This window comes from Protopterus annectens, chromosome 6.part1, assembly GCF_019279795.1.
Source record: "Protopterus annectens isolate FY-2018-M chromosome 6.part1, PAN1.0, whole genome shotgun sequence".
In the NCBI taxonomy this organism is placed as follows: domain Eukaryota; kingdom Metazoa; phylum Chordata; order Ceratodontiformes; family Protopteridae; genus Protopterus; species Protopterus annectens.
In genome coordinates, this window is record NC_056738.1 from 343,735,116 (window position 1) to 343,757,580 (window position 22,465).

Here is a 22,465-nt window from a genome sequence, read left to right on the forward strand (position 1 = left end):
TGTTCTATTGATTACTATGTTATGGAACTTGCTGGCTAACTTACCTGATTTAGAAATGCAGTATTCATTTTTATAACTGCTTCTATTGCTAGTACTTGTAAGATGTGTTATATTTTACTACATTTCATTATGTTTTAAAAGCAAGTTATGCTTTAATTGTATCTAACACTACTTTTTTTCTACACTCTCTACTCTATTTATAGCATTCTGCCCTGAGCTACCCCTGCGAGTAAGCCCTCGAGGATACCTCCAACCTACCTTCGGAACTCAGCTTCCTTAATAGCTCAAGCTAAATAGCAAACATCCATAGCGAGCTTCTCAGTGGCCTCATTCCCCATTGTTTTCTGGACATCTTACCAAGTGGAATTGTGGAAGTATGTTTAACTGCTGCTGCACACTTATTACTTAATGTTTTCAGCCTTGATAGCTGTTTGTAGTACTCTAGCCTGCCAGGACAGCCAGCAGCCTTAGCTCTCCCCCCCCCATCCACACCAGCTGCCCTCTTTTACTCCAAGTACTGCCCCAAGGATATCCTAAGCGGTACAAGTCCTGTCTCTGTTTCACACACTTGATAACACCCTCCCTCACATAAACTTCTCTGCAAGTTTTCATGTTTTTCTCTTAGACCCTAACCTTCTCCCCTTTCACTGCATCTCCCAAACTCCTCTAGCCCACTCTAGCTGTAACTTCTCTTTTCCTAATCTCTCTCTCTCTTGTTTCTCATACTTCATTCTCATCCAACACTCCAGGTCTTTCTCCCTTTCTACTTACCCTTCTGTAAACCTCCTTTTACTGATTGACTCCGGTTCCTCTATGGACCTCTTTGGTTCTTCCCGCTCCGTTCGCCCTGCGGGCTCACTCCGCTCCCCTACCCTACCCCCATATCCCACACACCCCCAGTGCATCTACCTTTATTTCTCCCATAGATACACCCTCTACAACTCTTATCCAATCAAACACTTATACCCAATAACCACACCTCCCTATCCCCGCCCACATTTACCTCTAATTATCTACCTCAGCTATCCCACTAAAACATTGGATTCCTACACACCCACTCAAATCTCTACTCTGTTTCCACTACCAATCTTATACTTCTAAACATAACTACTCCTTCACTAACTTATCTCTCCTACATTTATAAACATCTTCTCTACTACATAACAACTCTACATATTTCATATTCTAATTCACCAACTTCTACCTAGATTTTATCTAGTTCCTATACACTTACTACCCCCTATATATCATACTTCTTTATTTAAATACTACTATTCTATTAACTCTTCCTCATCATGCCTTCCAAACAATCCTTCCTCTTCCCTTCACTATTACTACTTTTTTCCTTATCCTCTGTCTACCACCTTTCTCAGCCTACTATTTCCACCATCCCTCAACCCTTTCATACAACTAATTCTCACAACTCACCTTTCTTACCCTCATACTCTCTTATTTCCCCCCATTTATTCCCCTCAGAAAACCTCCATCTTTGGCGACACAAACTGATCTCCTACCATGCTAACTTTATTACCATAACTGCTAGCAAAGCCCTCCAATTCACAAAATAACCCAATCTCATCTCCTTGCTAACTACTCACCTAAACTATTCCATACTACATCTGATTAGCACTCTCATCTCTGGAGACATTCATCCTAATCCAGGCCCTACCACTACAACCAATATTAATAAATCCCTATTATTTACTTCCTTAAACTCTCAAAGTATAGTAAACAAAGTCCCAAACCTTCATGCTTGGCTCACACACAATAAGCCGACATCCTCACTATTTCAGAAACCTGGCTAAAACCACACATTAGAGACTCTGAAATAGTTCCTCCAAACTTCTCTATCATAAGAAAAGACAGACCTCACAAAAAAGGTGGAGAAGTAGCCCTTCTATATTCTTCCTCCCTAGTAGTTACTCCCTACAACAAGCCTATTCCACACTTTAACAACGTGAACTTCTCCTTACCCTACTACAAATCGATAATCATAAACACATATGCATTGCTTCCCTTTACATCCCCCCTGGGGATAATATCTCCACACTTGAACTTATCCTTTCCTGGCTATCCACTAACATTAGTAATGAAACCGTAATCCTAGGAGATGTAAACATTAACTGGGCCCTTATCCAGTCTCCTACAAATCCCACTAACATCAACCTCTATAATTTCTCACAACTGATCACTTCAGTAACTCATCCTGCCAAAAACCCCTCCAATGGGAGTATACTGGACTGGATTCTAGTCTCCCATCCTCTCTATTTCACCAACAGTGGCACTCTTCCCGACCCACTTGGTGACCACACACCCACCTTTACCCACCGGCTTCCCACTGTCCTTCAACGAACCCATAACTATATCACTTTCCGTGACCAAAAAAACTTCAACCCAATAACCTTTTCAAACTCATTACAAGCAATTAATTGGAATTGTTTAAAAATACTACCTCTTGATAATGCAGTCTCATATTTCAACTCAACTTTCTTAAAATTACTAGACTCCCAAGCTCCCTTACGGACAAAAGAATAAAACCAAATCAGCCCCATGGCTCTCCAAAACTACCCTTGCTATCATGAGACAGAGAGATAAAGTCTGGGCACACTACCAAAACATAAGTCACCACCACTCCTAAACGAATATAAAATGCTCCGAAATAAAGCAAAGAAACTGATTACTTTTGATCGTCAAAACTACTTCTCAACACTCCAAAACCATAATAAAAAAACCCTCAAAAATTCTGGAAAGGGATCTCTACTCTCCTCCACCCCAGCAAACCAGATACTCCCACCCCAGACCCAAATGCTCCTGAACTTGATTTAGCCACACAATTTAATTCTTTCTTTATCGACTCCATCTCCAAATTGACCTCTTCATTCTCAAACACCTCTCTCTCCACTTCCACACCCTATTCCACACCCACTAACCCCTCTTCCCCCTCTTCTACACAAACCCTATCCTCATCTCCACTACCCCAAAATTCCCCCCCTTCTGACTGCACCCTCTTCTCATTAAATCCTATACCTACATCTACTATAAAGAAACTTCTTCAGAAATTGAAACCATGTACCAATGCTCCTGACAATATCCCTTCTTACTTTCTCAGTGTAGCCGCTAAAACTCTTGCCTACCCCATTAGCATCTTAATTAACCGCTCCCTTCAAGAATGCACAGTTCCCCAAATCTGGAAACAAGCTTTTATTATACCTCTACACAAAGGGGGTAACAACAATAACATTAGCAATTTCCGTCCCATAGCCATCCTGTCCCCCATTTCAAAACTCCTTGAAAAATGTGTCCAACTTCAACTTCTTCCTCACCTCCTAGACAACCATCTCATTACCCCTACACAGCATGGTTTCAGACCTAATCATAGTACTATGACTGCCCTCCTCTCCTTCCTTGAAACTGTAAATAAAGCCCGTGACTCTGGACAAATTGTATCCATTTTGCTTCTTGACCTCTCCAAAGCCTTCGACACTATCTCACACAGCCTGCGCTTAACTAAACTTTCCAAACTCCACCTATCTTCCTCCTCTCTGAACTGGTTCTCTAGTTACCTTTCTAACAGAAATCAAGCTGTAAAATGGAAAAAAGCTACCTCCTCTTTCCTTAGTACCCCCACAGGAGTGCCACAAGGCTCCATACTGGGTCCTCTTCTCTTCAATATATTTATAAATGACTTCTACAAATCAATTCCTTTCTCTAGCATCATCCAATATGCAGATGATTCTACTATCATCTGTTCTGCCTCTTCTATCACTACACTACAAAAACTTACTCAAGATGCTTTCTCTTCCACAGAGCAATGGATGCTAAGTAATCATCTAGCTCTCAATGCCACCAAGACCAAATTAATGTTATTTACTCCTTCGAAAGTTATTCCTCCGGACATAAGTACATTCTTAATTACTAGTCAAAATAACTCACCCCTTGAAATAGTGTCAGAAACTAAACTACCTGGGGTCCAACTTGACAACCTACTTAAATTCAACTCCCACCTGCAAATAAACATTAAAAAAACACATCAAAAACTTGGCATGCTTTATAGACAGAAAGACTACCTCACATCTGACACTAAAATCTCTCTCTCTACCTCCTTCCTTATCCCCTCCCTTCTCTATGGTGCCCCACTACTAACTAATCTTCAGTCCTCATTAAAAAAACAGCTTACTTCCTGCTATAACAAAATTGGAAAATTCGCCACCAGCCATAAGTCCTCCACTCACCACTGTGTCTCCTTCCATAAGCTAAAATGGCTAGAACTTCCCAATCAACTAACTTACACTCAACTAACTCTAGCCCATAAGCTTATTCTAAACCCCTCACTCTGTCCCTCCCTTTCCTCTGCCTTTAAAATGCACCTACCTAGCAGAGTTCTAAGATCAAACAATCAAAATCTACTTGAAGTGCATAAACCTACTCATCCACCAGGAAAAAACTTCTTTCCTTCAGCCTCGCCTCTGGAACTCCCTACCACCACACATTCACACCACCTCTAACCACTCCACCTTCAAAAAGTCTCTCTTCTTACATCTAGCATCACAGTGGGAATGCTCTTGTTCCCACCCCACATAACTAACTCTACTAAATCTCCTACAATACCTTATCCTACTTTATGAACCTACTATGTTTGTTCTCTAATCTCTATTAATCTGTCTCTATTACTTGTAGTTTCACTTCTTAATTGTATTTACTGTTATGACTGCTACTCTACATATGATAAGTTTTGCTTTTCCTGCCAACATAGTACCAATAACTCTCTGTACCTAGATTGTTAATGTAAATTGTTGAATGTATATTTTGTTTTGGAGCTTTTCTCCCCAGGACTCCATTGAAAACGGTTCTTTATGGCCCAATGGACTATCCTGGTACACCAACTGCAATAAATAAATAAATAAATAAATAAATAATAAATGTCAAAAATGTAAGGTCAGTTTAGAGGTACAAACGTATTTCATGTTTCTATACCATTTCTATATAGTGACATAAAGGTCCGGATGGAGTGATGATAAGTCAACAAGCAAAGGAGAATAGTATTGCTGAAAATGAATTAATCCTCAAGTCTTGGTGAGTACCTTTATGATGTGGACCTTGTTTTTCACAAAATCTCACTAAGATGACACTGATGTATAGACTGTATTTTATATAGCTTACATCATGGACATAAGTAGGTTAAAAAATAAAAAAGATAGCTGGGTGCATAAGATCCAGGATAAAACAAAAAGTGCCCAATCCTTGTAGGTGCACTGGTGCCAGGACTGGAAAAGATGACAGTGTAGAATCCTCAAGACATGTAAACACTCCCACAATGGGGCTAGGCCAGGCACAGGTGAAGGATGGCCCCTCTGTTGTAGAAGGAAGTAGTAGTCCACAAAAATCACTAAAAATGATAGGCCAAAAAAAGAGAGCCCTACATACGACAGACTGGACTACTGAGGATAAGAAAGAAATTATGTATTGTTACTATTATGCAAGAAGCCCAGAATTTTCAAACAGAAGACATACAAAAAGATTAAGAAAGAAATTAGAGGAAAGAAAAATACTTCCACAAAGAACAACTGTCAGAAACGTTAAGCAAAAAAAAAATGAGTTCACTAATACAGCAGATTTATGAAAAACATTATATAGACCAAGAAACCTTGTGCCGTTTGGAAAAAAGAAGTGACTGAGGAAGTGTAAAAATATAAAGAACAAAATCTAATGACTTTTGAAAGGCATAAAAAAGAAATATGGCCATTGGAAAGAAAACGAGATCTGATATGGTGCAATATTTATGCAAAGGAAAAAGCCAAATTAATCAATACAAAAAAGGCTGCCCCAAAAAATTCAAAGAGAAATACAGGCAAAGGCATCCAGATACGGAAAATTTCAAAATATAAAAAATACGATCACAAAGAGAGAATATAGAACAGAAGATTAGTCAAGTAAAAGTTAAAAAATAGAAGTTGAAGTTATGGAATACCTGGAAAGTGAAGAAGTTAATGTAGAAAGACTCACACAGGTTATATCACAGTATGATGGAACAACAAGACCCACAAGTAAGGAAAAACAAGAGCAGCAGGAGACATTTGAAGAACAAATATGGACATGGGAAAGAGAAGATATGTACTATGATGCAATATTTATGAAAAGGAGAAAGCAAAACCAATCAATACAAAAAGAGCAACACCAAAGATATTTGAAAAGAAATACAGGCAAAAGCATCCAATACAAAAAATAAGAAAACAAAGAGGGAAAAGTAGAAGAGAGGGTTACTAATGGGGAAGTTAAAGAAAAAGAAACTGAGGTTATGGATTACCTGCAATGTGAAGTATTTAGTATAGAAAATCTAACTCCGATAACATCACAGCAGGATAGAGACATGGACCCCCAAATTAAGGAGAAGCCAGTGGAGCAGGAAACATCTGGTCAGTTACCCTATGAAGATACTTCAGAGCCCTCAACAGGAAACCAGTACAAATGTTCAGTTGGAGTTGCACAGCAAGGGAAGGAACAGGAAACTGTGGCAACTGACACAGTCAATGTTGTGGAGTGATAGGCCAATGAGTTCTCATATGAAAGAGCAACAGATGACACAGGATGAAACTGAAGAGAATGTAGTACAGGAAGATGCTCTGAAACTTTCTATAGAATACCCGCAGGAAATGGAAAACAAAGAATGTGTCCTCAGTTTAGAAGAAAAAGATCTAAGAGAAAAGTTTGATTTAATACAGACTGACAGACATATTAAGAACAACAAAATAAATAGACTACAGAAAGTCAGTAAAACCCAAAAAGTTAAAAGTTTGATAAAACAAATGAACCCAGCAATTAGGACTGCTCATAGAGATTCATGTGATTTAACAAAAGTGAATAGGATATATTACTGTGCAGCTAAATTAATAACAGATAACGTCTTACTGCAAAAACACAGGGTGGTAAGGGAAAGGAAGGGGAGAAATCAAATGCCATCATGGAAGTATCGAATAGAGAAAACTATAAAGCAATTAAGACAAGAAGTGTCACTGTTAGAACAGTATAGAACAGGGAATAGATCAACAAAAATACTCAGAAAGATAGACATGATAAAAGCAACGCTCAGAGCAGATCAGGATCTATCATGCCCTATTGCAAATAATAAACTAAAAATATTAGCAAAGGCAGAAAAACGTAGAAGATATGCAGATAAATATAAAGGAAAAGCAAAAAATAAGCAATTTATTGATGACTCAAAAAAGTTTTATAGAGAATTGGGAAACAAGGCAAAAGGAATTGAACCACCACCATAAAAAGAAGAAATAGATACATTTTGAAGAAGTATCTATGAAGATCCTGTGGAACACAACAAAGATGCTAAATGGACAGAATAGGTAAAAGAAAGTATAAGAAGTTCAAATGCACAGGATATGAAATGGGATGAAGTAACAGCCAGACAGACTGAAACAAAGTTAAGAATACTCTTAATTGGAAAATCTCAGGTCCAATGCAGTACCTACCTTCTGGCTAAAAGCATTAAAATCTTTCAATGAAGATTTAGTCATCATGAGTAAGAACTATTTATATGTGCACCCTGAACAGACACCAGTCTGGTTAACAACAGGAAAAACAATACTCCTACTTAAAAGCAAACCTGCAAGCTATCCTAAAAACTAAAGACCAATAACTTGCCTTTCAACAATTTATAAACTATACACTGGAATTGATACCAACAGACTTTATAGTCATTTAGAAGAAAACTCAATCATGGCAATAGAACAAAAGGGTAACAAAAGAAAGTCATATGGAGCAGAGGATTATTTGTGGTTAAATAAAGTCATAATGGAGAACTGTAAAAAGGGGAAGAATCTAAGTATAGCGTAGATGTACTACAAAAAAACATTTGATAGATAAAAGAGTGCTTAAAAATGTACAAGATTCACCCTACACTGATCAATTACCTTACAGCAACCAAGAAACAGTGGCAAACCACTTTGCGGTTAAGCTGTGGTAAAGGACAGATTATTATTCCAGAGAAAAAAATTAAAAGGGGGATATTCCAGAGTGGCTCACTGTCACCATTGCTTTTTTGTCTTGCCCTTAATACATTAAGCTGTCTACTTAACAGATTAGGTCATGACTACAACTTGGCTCCCAGAAAACAACAAAGTGTAAAGACTTCTCATCTTTTTGTGGATGATTTAAAACTGTATAGTTCATCAGATGAGGAACTGAAAGCACAATTGCAAGTGGTCTAAACATTTTCAGATGATATAAGAATGTCATTTGGTCTTGATAAATGTGCAAAAGCAACCTTTAAAGTAGGAAAGCTGCAGCACCAAGAAAATTAGAAGTTATGTACTCACCATAACGTTCCATCTGAGTAGGTGTATTCATTTGTCTGCAACCTGTGGGTTATGGATCCGATATCGGATCCGAACCGGCATGGTTTACCAGCTATGGATCCAAGCTCTCAGCTCCTCCCCTCACCCATAATGCCCTGCTCTACCCTCATGACCTCAGATCGAGTTTGCCAACAGCAAAAACACCCTGAAAAGGGTAACAGATAATATGCAGGAAACTGAAAGGCCAGGGGGATAGGAGGGCGGGATGGTTGCAGACAAATGAATACACCTACTCAGATGGAACGTTATGGTGAGTACATAACTTCTAAATCTGAAGTAGGAGATTCATTTGTCTGCAACCTGTGGGACAGAGTCCCCAGCTACCTGAATCTTGGGTGGCCATCATGGAAGGATATTCCGGAGCACCGCGGAGCCAAATGATGCTCTACCCCTAGATGCAAGATCCAACTTATAGTGGGAAAGAAAAGTATGAGATGAAGCCCACGTGGCTGCTGCACAAATATCATCTAGAGGAATCCTAGCTTTGAAGGCTGCCGAGGTAGATACTGACCGGGTTGAATGGGCATGTACACCCTCCGGTGCGGGCCTTCCTGAAGCTTGATAAGCCAATAAGATGCACTGTGAAATCCAGTGAGACAGAGAAACTTTAGAAATTGGCTTGCCCAAATTAAATTTAGCAAAGGAAATAAACAACTGGTCGGATTGCCTATGACCAGCCGTTCTGTTTAGATAAAATCTAAGTTGCCTGTGAACATCTAATGAGTGAAGCTTGTATTCACCTTTGTTTTCATATTTAGGGAAGAAAACAGGGAGGTTAATGGACTGATTAATGTTTGCTTCAGAAGCAACTTTAGGAAGAAAGGACGGGTTGGTCCTGAGGTAAACACGGTCCGGATGAAATACCAAATAAGGAGGTTTAGCTGATAATGCTTGAAGCTCTGAAACTCTCTTGGCCGATGTAATGGCTACCAAAAAGGCTGTCTTGAAAGACAAGAATTTGAGATCCACCGTAGCCGCTGGTTCGAAAGGGGGGGCGGTCAAGGCCTGGAGAACCAAAGAGAGGTCCCAAGGAGGAACCGCTTGTTTTACAGGGGGCCTGAGAAGAAAAGTACCTTTAAGGAAAATTTTACACAACTTGGCTGACATAAGAGGATTAGAGTCATGGCCAATGTGATAATGAGAAATTGCCGCCAGTTGTACTTTGACTGTGGAACTGCTGGCACCATCGTTAAAATGAGTGGTTAGAAAGTCAAGCACTAAGGGGAGAGGAACCGTGAAGGGATTCAGGCCTTGCCGCTCCGCCCACAAAGAAAACCATTTCCACTTGCTGCGGTAGACTTTCCTAGTGGACGGTTTATGAGCTGCCACCAGTATTGCCTTAACAGGTGACGAAATACCGGGAGTCCTGATCAAGAGTGGAACTGGAGCAGCCAAGCGGTCAGCTTCAGGTTGTCCAGGTTCGGAGGAGGTATGCAGGATGGATGGGATATCAGATCCGGAATGGGATCTAGAATCCAAGGAGGATTCACCGAGTGAGACCTTAGAAAGGGGAACCAGATCTGTCGAGGCCAAAACGGAGCAATGAGAATCATTCTGCAACCCACCCGAGAGGCTTTCTGAAGAACTTGGAGCATCAGAGGCAAGGGTGGATAAGCGTAAAGAAGACCGGGTGGCCAAGCATGCACCAGAGCGTCTCTTGGAGAACCTCCTGGAGGGGGTATCAGAGCAAAAAAAACTGTCGCACTTGGTGTTTGAGGGAGAGGCAAAAAGATCACATGAAGGAGTTCCCCACCGTGCGAATATGCGTTCCGCTACTTGAAAATTGAGAGACCACTCGTAAGGGGTCAGAATGGTGCGACTGAGCTTGTCCGCCAGGATGTTGGACCGACCCGGAATGTGTGTTGCTATTAGAAAGCGGTTGGTGGAGATTGCCCATTCCCAAACTCTCATGGCTTCTCGACAAAGGGGGTAAGACCTTGTTCCCCCTTGCTCGTTGATGTACCAGACCACAGACATGTTGTCCGATTGAATCGCAATTGTTCCCAAGGGAAGAAAGTCCTGAAGTGCTAGCAACGCTAAGAGCACTGCTCTCATCTCTAGAACGTTGATATGCAGTAAGGTCTCTGTATCGTTCCACGTGCCTTGGACGGTCCGGCCATAAATGCCCCCACCCGAGGGGGGAGGCGTCCGTGGTTACCGTGGCGAGGGGGGGAGAAGCACAAAATGGGAGGCCTCCGTGGAGATCTGGAGAGTGAAGCCACCACAGGAGGGACCGCTTGCAAGCCTTGCTGATCGCAATGGGATGATGCATAGGGAGAGCAAGGTATGACCACTGTACTAAGAGAGTCCACTGGAGGATGCATATTGAGCCTGGCAAAAGGAAGAAGTGCTACAGCAGGCGCCATGGACCCTAGAGCCCTCAGGACCAACTCCGCCGGAACAGAACTTGAGTGGAGAATGGCCCGCACCTGGAGCTGCAGATTTTGAACTCTGTCCGCAGTGAGGAAGGCTCGTAAACTCCTTGTGTCTAGCCTGGCCCCTATAAAATCTAAGAGCTGTGTGGCCAGGTTGGATTTCTTTGTATTTATTGTAATGCCCAGAAAGGGAGCAAGATGGAGAAAGGAGTCTCGCCAATAATAGTAGATGCCTTGTTGGGGCGGTAAGAAGCCAGTCGTCCAGGTAGGGAAAGACCTGCACCCCCTGAAGCCTCAGGTGGGCCGCTACCACTGCTAATACTTTGGTGAACACCCTGGGGGCTGTGGTGAGACCAAAGGGAAGGACCCGGAACTGGTAGTGACTGGCTCCCAGCCGGAAGCGGAGGAACCTCCTGGAGCGCCTGTCCATCAGGATGTGGTAGTATGCATCTTTGAGGTCTATAGAGCACATCCGGTGATTTTCTCCCAGAAGGGGGAGAATAGATTGCAGAGTGACCATTTGGAATTTTTCCTTGGGGACTGCCAGATTCAAGAGAGAAAGGTCTAGAATTGGTCTTAGTTCCCCCGTCTTCTTTGGCACTAAAAAGAAGCTGGAGTAGAACCCTGATCCGATCTGGTCTGGGGGGACGGGCTGGATGGCTCTTTTCTTTAGCAGATGGCCAATTTCTGCCAAAGCGGCCTCCCGTTGACCGGGTGGAACGTCTGGGAGGGACTTCAACTTTGGAAAGTGAAGAAAAGGGATGCGGTATCCTCTGGATATGATTTGGAGGACCCAGCGGTCTGATGTTATGGACTCCCATGCCGCTAGGTGCCCCGAAAAATATCCCCCGACTGCCTCCAGAGTGGAGCAGCCGGGCAACCCCTCAGGGTTGCTGCGCGGGCCGTTCAGAGAAAGGTTCTCTGGACCCGAAGTTTCTGGGAGCCCCTCTGCCTCTAGGGCGGCGTCCTCCCTGTCCTCCTCTGCCACGGAAGGACTGGTTGTCCGAGCAGGCTGGGACTGCTGCGACTTCCGGAACCACATCTTCTTCTGACCCTTTTGGTTCCTAGAGTAGGGCCTCTGGGGTGCAGAGAAGCGGATTCCGACGGCAGACAGCGTCTTCCCGTCCTTCTCGCTCTGGGTCAAGGTTTCGCGAACGGTTTTGCCAAAGAGGGCAGAACCATCAAAGGGGGCATTCGCAAACGACGCTTTGAAGGGCTCAGAAAAATCGCAGTGACGGAGCCAGGCCTGACGTCTAGTGACTAGGCCTGCCCCTGCGGCTCTAGCGGCGCCTTCTGTAGCGTGGGGGAGTAGCCGCATAGAGGTATTAGTAACTGATCTAAGAGTGGCCATGCGGGTGGAGTGCACCACCCTGTCCTCCTCCGACATGGACTCTGGGGGAGATGCAGCGTATTCTTTAATGAGATCTCGCTGCATCCTAATGACGTGTGCCAGGTAGTTCAGCGCCCTTACCGAGAAGGTCGCTGAACTAAACATCCGCTTCCCCAAGCGGTCCATCATCCGAGACTCCTTGCTCGGGGATGGACTGAGGACTCTCCTGAGCAAGTTCCCTCTTGGTGTCCGCCGCCGTCAACATGGCATCTACCGGAGGCCCCTTACTCCAATGGGCACGGTCGGATGGTGGGCTGAGGATCCTATCGGGCCTCTTAGGAATTGGCTCCACGGTGTCCGGTTCCTTCCACGCCCTGGTGGTAATGAGGTCCACCAGGGGGTCGGCAGGAGGGGATACCCAAGAGGTAGACGGGCCCGCTTCAAATGCCTCCAAGAACACGGACTCGTCCGAGGAAGACTTGGGGGCAGACCACCCCCCCCTTATACGGAGCATTTCCATGATGTCCCCAAATGAGACATCCTCGGGGGTGACCGTGGGGAGCCTTCCCTTCCTCCAAGTCCGTGTCTTCCGTGAGAGACTCGGGGAGTCAATGTGCCTCCTTTGCACGTATGCTTGCGAGGAACATCCTCTGGGGGCTGTCAGAGGACTCCTCGCAAGCAGCAATCTGTTCCATTGGAGCAGCTTGGGGCACAAGCGGGCTGTCCCAAGGGCCGGATGGTGGAAGCCTGGCCCAGTGCAGAGGAGGCGGGGCGGAGCCGAAACAAGTGCCGGGGTCCGGAGACCCTCAACAGGGCCCTCTCCACTACATCAAGCGCCGAAGGGAGCCGACCTCGACCAAAGGATCCGACAATCGGCTCCCCTCGGATCCGAAGAGTGGATCGGGCGGTGCGAAGCACTCGGATCCGAAGGACAGTGCGCTCCGACACAGGCGGCGCCGAAGGAGCACTGATCCCCGGATCCGAGGCTCGGATCCAGGCTCCGAGAGGTCGGATCTGATGCACTTGAGGGCAGGGTCGGATCCGGTACAAAGTACTATCGGCGCCGACCCACCCCGCCCGGCTGCTCGGCTCCAGCTGCTCCGAACCGGATAGCGGGTCGGAGAAGGAGCAATCGGTTTGAAAAAGGGTGTTGAACTCCCCAGAGGGAGGCAAGAGCACTCCCATCTGCATCTGGGCCTGGATGAACCTTCTCATCATCCGGTCCAGATCAGCATTCGAAGCTATCGTAGATCTCGACGAGGCTACCGAGGTAGGCCTGGAGTGCCTCCTCGATAGCCTCGACGGAGATCGGGTCTCCTCCTCCTCAGGTCCCGTGAAAACACACTGGAGACCGGGCCGAGAAGGAGGAGACCGAGCCGACAATGGAGCCGACAGCGGGCCGGGAGAAGCCGCTTGGCTGGCGGGGCCGAAACAGAGGTCTCGGCCCACCGCTTATGGTGCTTCTCCCTCCGGTCCCTTTTCTTAGCATCCCTCTCCTCCGAACCAGAAACGGGAGGTTGAGTCCCAGGAGGAGGAGGGGGTGCCGCAGAAGGAATAACCGTAGGTACTGTTACTCCCGAAGGAGCGGAGGTCGGAGCCGAGTCTGGCGGTAAAAGGCCCGCCAAAACAAGCTTGGACCTCCGCTCCTTCAATGCCCTGGGGTTGAACCCTGCACAAATGGAACAACCAGATGTGAGGTGTTCAACCCCCAGGCATCTAACACACCAAGTGTGGCCATCAGCTGGGGAAAGCTTATGGCCACACTCGGAGCATTTAGAAAAGATAGATTTGGGTTGCTCTGCCATCCCAAACTATCACAGTAGTTACTAAAACTAAAGTAACTAAAACACACAAATACACTCACAGGCCCAACACACACACACACTACGCCAACAGCGAGGGGAGGGATATAACTTTAGATTAACTCTAAAAAGTAAATATGTCAAAGGGGAACCTACACTTTCACACAAAAACCCAAAAAAAATCTATTAAATTTTGAAAATTTAACACTAAAATTAGCACTTAGCTTGAGAGCTTGAGAAGCAATCCGGTCACCATGCGTGGCAAACGAGATCTGAGGTCATGAGGGTAGAGCAGGGCATTATGGGTGAGGGGAGGAGCTGAGAGCTTGGATCCATAGCTGGTAAACCATGCCGGTTCGGATCCGATATCGGATCCATAACCCACAGGTTGCAGACAAATGAATCTCCTACTTCAGATCATCAGATTGGGAAGGAATGTGATATAAAAAGAACTTGAGGAAGAGTGAGTGTATAAATATTTGGAAATTGATGAAGGATTAACAATAAAACGTGAACAAATTTAAATAGAACTTAGTAAGGAATATTTTAGAAAATTAAAACTGAAAACAGCATTGACATCTAAGAACAAAGTCCAAGCTATAAACCAATTTGCTCTTCTGTCCTAACTTACAGTTTTGGAGTGACTGACTGGCCCCAAAATGTGTTGGATTGGTTGGACGGTAAAACAAGAATGGGCAGTCATTACTAAATGCAGTCCTGGGTACGACTAGCATATCTATGGTATTACATTGGGATGAAATGGCTAGGCTTGACATGATCTCCAGGTTGATACCCTAGTAAACTCCTATGATCCTATGCTTCATGCTCATCAAATGATTTATAAAAATCAGTGTATGCTAAGGCTATATATTCCCCACTATGAAGGAAGTTGGGTCTTCTCAAAATTGATTACATCTATAGATCTGCAATCACGGGGCTGCATACATATCTGCTGACCTCACAAGACCAAGACCCAAACATAGTGAAAGTTTTGAAACATGAAGACAATAAGTGCTTAGTTTAGCAGAAGCATATCAGTGTCAAGTGGGAATACAGATCAAACCAGAAATAGATAAAGATCAGGTAGCAACTGAATGTGCCAAAAAACAAAAAATAAAAGAAAGAATATAAGGTGAAGGATCAGATGAGAAAGCAAAAAATGTGAACAATGCATTAATACAGTTGCAAGTATAAAAAACTCTTGGAACAACCTCATGTTGATCAGGGTTCAACACAGGAATAGTTAAGGAGAGGTTAATATTGGAGACCCAAGTCCAAATTGGTTTACAAGGTCCATTGAACATGTGGGAGAAACAGACAAATATAGGCTTTGTAAAACAGAATTGGAAACAGTCACACATCTTGTTGCTGGCTGTGATATACTAATAGCAGAAGTACTGTATACTGAAGGACATCATAATGTGGCAAGACTGTTGCATTGGGGATTGTGAAACTAGATGAAAAACACTGCAAACCTGAGCCACAAAGCATTATAGAAATGTTGAAGTTTATATCACATGGGATCATCCATTACCAACAGTTCAGAAAATTGATGCGAGAAAAACAGATATAGTAGTCCGTGAAAAGAAGACAAAAGTAGCATTGATCATCAAAATTGCTACACCCAGTGACTACAGTGTTTTACATACAGAGAGAGATGCAAAGTCATAAAATACCAGGATTTGCAGGCAGAAACAAGGGCAATGTAGAAGAAGGATACCCAGACAGTTCCAAAAGTAGTAGGCGCAATGGGCCTTATAAAATAGAATTTACAATTGTACTTAAATATGTTACCAGTATATGTAACTCTGTGTAAACTGCAGAAGGAGTAATTACTGGGCACATTGTGGGTGCTGCTAAGAGCACTTCTGGCTAACATCACAGACTGAAACAATGTAAATTTCATGAATTTGAATAATACTTTGACTTAGTTATGACCCGCGGTAGTGGTGCTGCGGTAGCGTTGTCGCCTCACAGCAAGACGTTGTCCCATTCGATTCTCAGCTAGAGCGTCTTCTGTGTGGAGGCATGCGTGAATGGGCGTGCCTTCATTGAAGGTTGTGCATCAGGGCTGGTAACTCGGCACGCAAAAATCCACTACCAAACATTAGTGGACCGGAGTTCCACTGTGGCGACCCCTAACCGGGATAAGCCGAAAGACAAACAACAACTTTGACTTAGTTATTGGGTCCATTCCTGTCATGATATTAGAAACCCAAAAGACTAGGAGAAGTTAGGCAGAGTTAGTTAGAGTTAAATAGAGTTAGTTAGTTAGTTAGTTAGTTAGAGTTAGAGATTATTATGTCTTTATTTATTTTCTTTATTTGACATTTGTTTACCTGGAAAGTCCAACTAGGATAATATTCCATTTTTAGTGGAGGCCTGGGGACGAAAGTTCCACATTGCCATAATATGGTTACAGTTAAATAAAGTTATTACAAAATGTAATACAAAAGAGCAACATATTAACTAAGTAAAAATTCAACTTCAGTTTATACAATGTGAACCTATACATACATAGTGCAAATAGCTGGATAAATGCAACAAGTTGAAAAAGAACAATAGTTAAATAATTCACAATCTGCAGTTCATAGGATGACATTAAACAAACTGAGTACACTCTTTGGAACAGAGATGACTAGATACTATAGACTAAATAAAATTATATTTGTCCTTTATCTAAGAAATAGTTGACTATGTTTGGAGAGAAGGAATTAGAAAGAAGTAAGCTGGGGTGGAAAAGGGGAGGAACTAATTCAGCCTGGGATAGTGCAGGAGCAGAGAGACAAGTCTTATTTGGGTAGTCTTTTAGTAGTTGTTTGAAGTTAGAGTGGTTAGAGATAGATCTAATTTACAAAGGGATATAATTCCATTTCTTAGTGACAAAGTATGAGTAGAGACTTAGGAGAGGATCTGTGGGGTTTATCTATGTTGAGCAGATATTGCTCATTAGATCAAAGCATGCTACTAGGGTGGTACGAATAGAGAATAGGAGTAAAAGCTAACTCATCAGATTTGTGAATAATGTTGAGTATGGAGATAAGCTCTATGAAATCTAAATGGTGAGGCAGTTCATAGTTTCAGAGGCTCGTAGGTAAGTACTAGGATAGCTGCCCTTGTGGGCCATTTCAAGTCTAAACAATTTCCCTATTTGTGCTCAAAAATAACCTATCCCATTTGGTTATAGACTGGCTTTACCCATCCCATGGCTAATAATTATATCTTACCCCTCATGAAAATTACTGGGATTATACCATAGATAATTTGAGGGGAGCTCATGCATGGGATAAAGTGTTTAGGAACTGCCCCTGTCCATTAGTTGTACAGGGGGCAGTTCTTGGGTAAATTTTCTGTTTCTGATCCATATATCTAAGTAGCACTTGAAGATGGACATGGATGAATGAGAAGTTATGTACCTACCATAACGTTCCATGTTAGTTGTCTTCTCTCGCCTTCTTTCTTGCTGGATGGGTTCTGAGCCGAACCTCAGCTCCGACTCGGCCTATACTAAAGCTCAAGAGCTAATTTTACCGGCTTGAGGCAACCCTATATCCCATGATGCTAGGCGGTAACTACCCAGATCTCGTATGGTAGCTAAGAAACCATAGCCAATTTAGTCTCCCCTCTGAGGTGGAGGAGGAGAAGAAGAACTCACCAAATATCACTACCTGAAGCTGTATCTACCCCAGGACCAACTGTCTGAGCTAGGAATAGAGCAAGGAAGGTCCCCTGAAAGAAGGGGAAAAACCTCTCGGTCTGTCCAGGCTAGGGGGATGGTGGGCGGGACGCAAGAAGGAAGGCAAGAGAAGACAACTAACATGGAACGTTATGGTAGGTACATAACTTCTCAATGTTAAGTTGTCAATCTCACCTTCATTTTTGCTGGATGGGACCACGTCCCTTGCACCTTCATCCTGGGTGGCTCATTGGAACAGACTCTTGAGAACGGTGGAACCAAAATTTGCCCTGTTTCTGGAGGCCATGTCCAATTTGTAATGTGTAACGAAAGTATGAGGAGAGGCCCATGTGGCAGCCGCACAGATAATGTCTATTGGTAATCTAGCTTGAAAGGCTGTAGATGTAGCCAATGGTCTGGTTGAATGGGCTCTTGGCCTAGAAGGCAATTCTTTACCTATGAGCTGATAAATACAGGTAATCACAGAAGACAGCCACCTAGACAGGGTTACATTAGATACCGGAAGACCCTTTTTACTCTCAGCATAAGATAAAAAGAGTTGATCAGATTTCCTGAATTGTTTAGTTCTGTCCAGAGAGAAGCGGAGCTGATGATGAACGTCCAGACAATGTAGTTTTTGCTCCGCCCTGTTTGAATAAATAGGAAAGAAAACTGGAAGATCAATAGATTGATTTAAATTTGTCTGAGAAGCCACCTTGGGTAAAAAAGATGGGTTAGTTCTTAGAGAAACCCTGTCTTTGTGGAACACTAAATAAGGAGGGCGAATGCAGAGGGCATGAAGTTCAGATACTCTCCTAGCAGACGTAATGGCGACTAGGAATAGTGACTTCCAGGAAAGTAACTTCAAGGAACAGGAGGCCGCAGGTTCAAAGGGAGGGAGAATCAAGGATGCTAAAACTAAGTTTAAATCCCACTGTGGTGGGGGGGGTCTTTGATCGGAGGCCTGAGTAAAAAGATACCTCTGAGGAAAGCCTTGCAAAGCTTATGGGACATGATGTTGGAGTCCGACAAGCCTATGTGAAAATTTGAGATGGCTGCTAGCTGAACTTTTACTGTGGAGGAAGAAGATCCTGAGTGAAAAATTTCGGCTAGGAAATCCAAGACCGAGTGTATTGGAGCAGTGAAGGGATCTATGTTCCTAGCCTTTGCCCAAAAGGAAAAGCGTTGCCATTTACTAGCATAGATCCTTCTGGTGGAAGACTTAAGGGAAGCTACGATAATATCGCGGACAGAATTTGAAATCAATGGAAGCCTGGCTAGGGATGGAAGTGGAGCAACCAAGCTGTGAGGTTGAGAGATTGGAGGGATTGGTGCAGCTGCCCTGATTGATGGGCCAAAAGATCTGGCATTGGATCCAGATGCCAAGGCTGCTCCAAAAGATAGCGTTGCAGGAAAGGGAACCATATCTGTCGAGGCCAATAAGGGGCAATGAGGATCATCTTGGCCCTCAAGGCGGTAGCTTTCTGAATTGTTTGTGTGATTAACGGAAAGGGGGAAAGGCGTAAAGAAGTCCCCGAGGCCAATCGTGGACTACAGCGTCTCTGGGTGGATGGCCTGGAAGGGGGAAGAGAGTGAAGAAGTCGAGGCACTTGCTGTTTTGTGGTGTTGCAAAAAGATCGCAGCAAGGAAACCCCCACTTCCGAAATATTTTGTCCGTCACCGATTGCTTGAGAGACCACTCGTGAGGCATGAGAACAGCTCTGCTCAGCCTGTCCACTATGACATTGAACTTCCCGGGGATGTGCATTGCTATCAGAAACCACTGAGAAGAGATCGCCCATTGCCAGAGTCTGAGTGCTTCTCGACACAGGGGATATGACCTGGTTCTGCCCTGCTTGTTGATATACCATACTACGGACATATTGTCCGTCTGAATTGCAATCGTCCCCAGGGGAAGAGAGGCTTGAAGGGCTTGCAACATCAAAAGCACTGCTCTCATCTCCAGGACGTTTATGTGCAAGTGGCATTCGAAGGGTTGCCATGTGCCATGGACTGTCCTGCCCTGAAAATGTCCCCCCCACCCAATCAGGGAGGCATCCATTGTGACTGTGGTGACCGGGTGGGGGGGGGGGTAAAAGGTCTGCCCTGATGGACTCGAGGGGAGACCATCCACCAAGATAGATGTTTTCTGCAAGATAGAGTTATTAGGATCTTGTGTGTCATAGGGAGCTGTTGGAAGGACCACTGGGAGAAAAGTATCCATTGAAGAAGCCGCATGTAAAAGCGGGCAAGGGGAAGAAGCGTAATGGCTGCCGCCATGAGACCTAATACCTTCAGAACATACCTGGCCTGAAATTTGTTGTTCTGAAGAAGGATGTGAACATGACTTTGAATATCTAAGACCATCTGCTCTGTTAACTTTGCTGAGAGCTGAACGGTGTCCAAGGTGGCGCCTATGAATGTAATAGACTGACAAGGCGACAAGGCAGACTTTTCAAAATTTAGAGAGATACCTAGCTCTTTGCAAATGTGGATGGTGTAGTCTCTGGCTAGAAGAAGTTGATGCCTGGTGGTGGCAGTGAGGAGCCAGTCGTCTAGATATGGAAACAACTGGAATCCTTGATGTCTCAGGTGAGCCGTAACCATTGCCATACATTTGGTGAACACTCGGGGGGGGGCTGTAGTGAGACCAAAGGGCAGGGCTCTGAACTGGTAGTGACTGGCCCCCAGCCTGAAGCGGAGAAACCTTCTGGAGCACCTGTGCATTTTGATGTGATAGTACGCATCCTGAAGGTCCACTGAGCACATCCAATTGTCCTCGCCCAGAAGGGGTAAAATGGACAGTAGCGTGACCATCCGGAACCTCGTTCTTTTTACAAGCTTGTTTAAATTGCTGAGATCCAATATAGGCCTCCAATCCCCTGTTTTTCTTGGTACCAAAAAGAACTTTGAGTAGACTCCGGATCCTAGCTGGTCTGCTGGGACTGGCTGGATGGCTCTCTTTTTTAGCAGCTTTGATATTTCTAGTGCTGCTTGTTTCCTTAGACTGGGTGGAATGTCTGGAAGAGACCCCATTTGAATCACTGGGGTTTGGATAAAGGGGATTTTGTAACCCTCGGATATGATCGACTGCACGCATTTGTCTTGAGTGAGGGAGAGCCAGGCTTGTGGGTACAGCGATAATCTTCCCCCGACTGCCTCCGAAGGTGGACAGTCGGGCAACACCACAGGGATGCTGGAAGGGTTTGTCAGAGAGGGTTTCTCTGCTACCCTGGTTCTGCGGACTCCCTCTGCCTCTTGGATGGCGTCTGTTGTTGTTGTTCCCCCCTCTGCCTCTAGGGGTGAACTGACCTCTTGCGTCAGGCGTGACTCCTTGTGATTTACAGAACCACATTTTTCCACCCTTTTGACCCTTAGGATATGGTCTAGATGGGGTAGAAAAACTGACTCCTACGGCAGAAAGAGTCTTGCCATCTTGTTCGCATCTGGTCAAAGTATCTTTCACTTGAGGTCCAAACAATGCTGAACCATCAAAGGGGGAGTTAGTGAAAGACGCCTTGAAGGGGTCTGCGAAGTTACAAAGCCGCATCCAGGCATGACGCCTCAAAGCCACACCTGTGCCTGCGGCTGCATATGAAATAAGCCGCATAGAGGAGTTGACAATGGAATTCAGGGTTCCTAGCTGTGAGTTAATTTTTTCCTGAGACCCAGCAGCTGATGGATCCTGTAGGACCTCACCCAGTTCTTTAAGAATGTCTCTTTGAAGACGGGTGAAGTTGCATAAGTAGTTCAGCGACCGCATGGCAAAGGTCGCTGATGAGAACATCCGCTTGCCGTACATATCCATTGTCCTAGATTCCTTGTTAGGCGGATGGATAGGTACCTTCTTAGTGGCCGCTGCCACCACCATGGCATCAACTGGGACACCTTTGGATAAAAATTGCTTATTAAAAGGGGCTGTTATAAATTTAGAAGGCTCCGTGGGGTGGGTTCCAACGAGTCAGGGGCCGTCCACGCCTTCCGTGCCACCACTTCCATAAGGGGGTCAAAGGGCGGAGACACCCAGGAGGTGGAGGGTCGAGAACCAAAAGCCTCCAGGTAAACCGACTCATCCCCGGAAGGATTAAGGGAAGTCCAGTTCCCCCTCTGTTTAAGGATTTCAAGGATGTCAAAGAAGGAGACATCCTCAGAGGAGGACCTTGGGGATCCTTCCGACTCATCCAAGTCGGTATCAGATGTGACGGACTCAGGGGAGTCCACATGCTTCCTCTTACATGTCCTCTTATGCGGGGGTTCACCTGACGGATCAGAGGAAACCTCGGAAGAGGAGGATATTCCCAATGGGGAAACCTGAGGTGTTGGATCTCGATGGCCGGGGGCGAGAGAGTGGGAAGAGACATCAGCAGGCACTACAGTGGGAGGAGCTGATGGAGCTCACCGTAGAGCAGGCACTAGGGCCAATACGCTCCTCATGACCTCGAAGACGCCCCTGCCAGGCAGGCTAGAGAGCTCCCACTCCGAAGAACTAGGAACCCCAGCCGGCACCGACAGAGACGGCTCCGAAGCCGATGTTGGCACCGAACTCACCAACGCCGATGCTCCGAGAGGGAGAACGGGGTTGGAAAAGGGTCTGATGCCACTCACCCCCTCGGAGCCGACGAGAGAGTCCAGGTGCCCGGATCCCTCCAAGGATGGCACCATGGACGAGATCGGAGCAGACGACGGAGCCGAAGGAGGAGGTATCGGCTCCAGCGTCAAAACGGTCACGGCTCCGAGCAGCTCTGGCTCCGAACACTGAGGTAGAGTCGAAGGAGGAATAGTATGTTGAATGGACGTAGCCGCTGTCTGATGAGACGGGCTGTGAAGCATTTGGGCCAGTGCCTGAGACTTTAATAGTCTACTTACCACCCTCTCAAGGTCATGATCGGAAAGCCTGGAAGACCGAGAGGAATGGC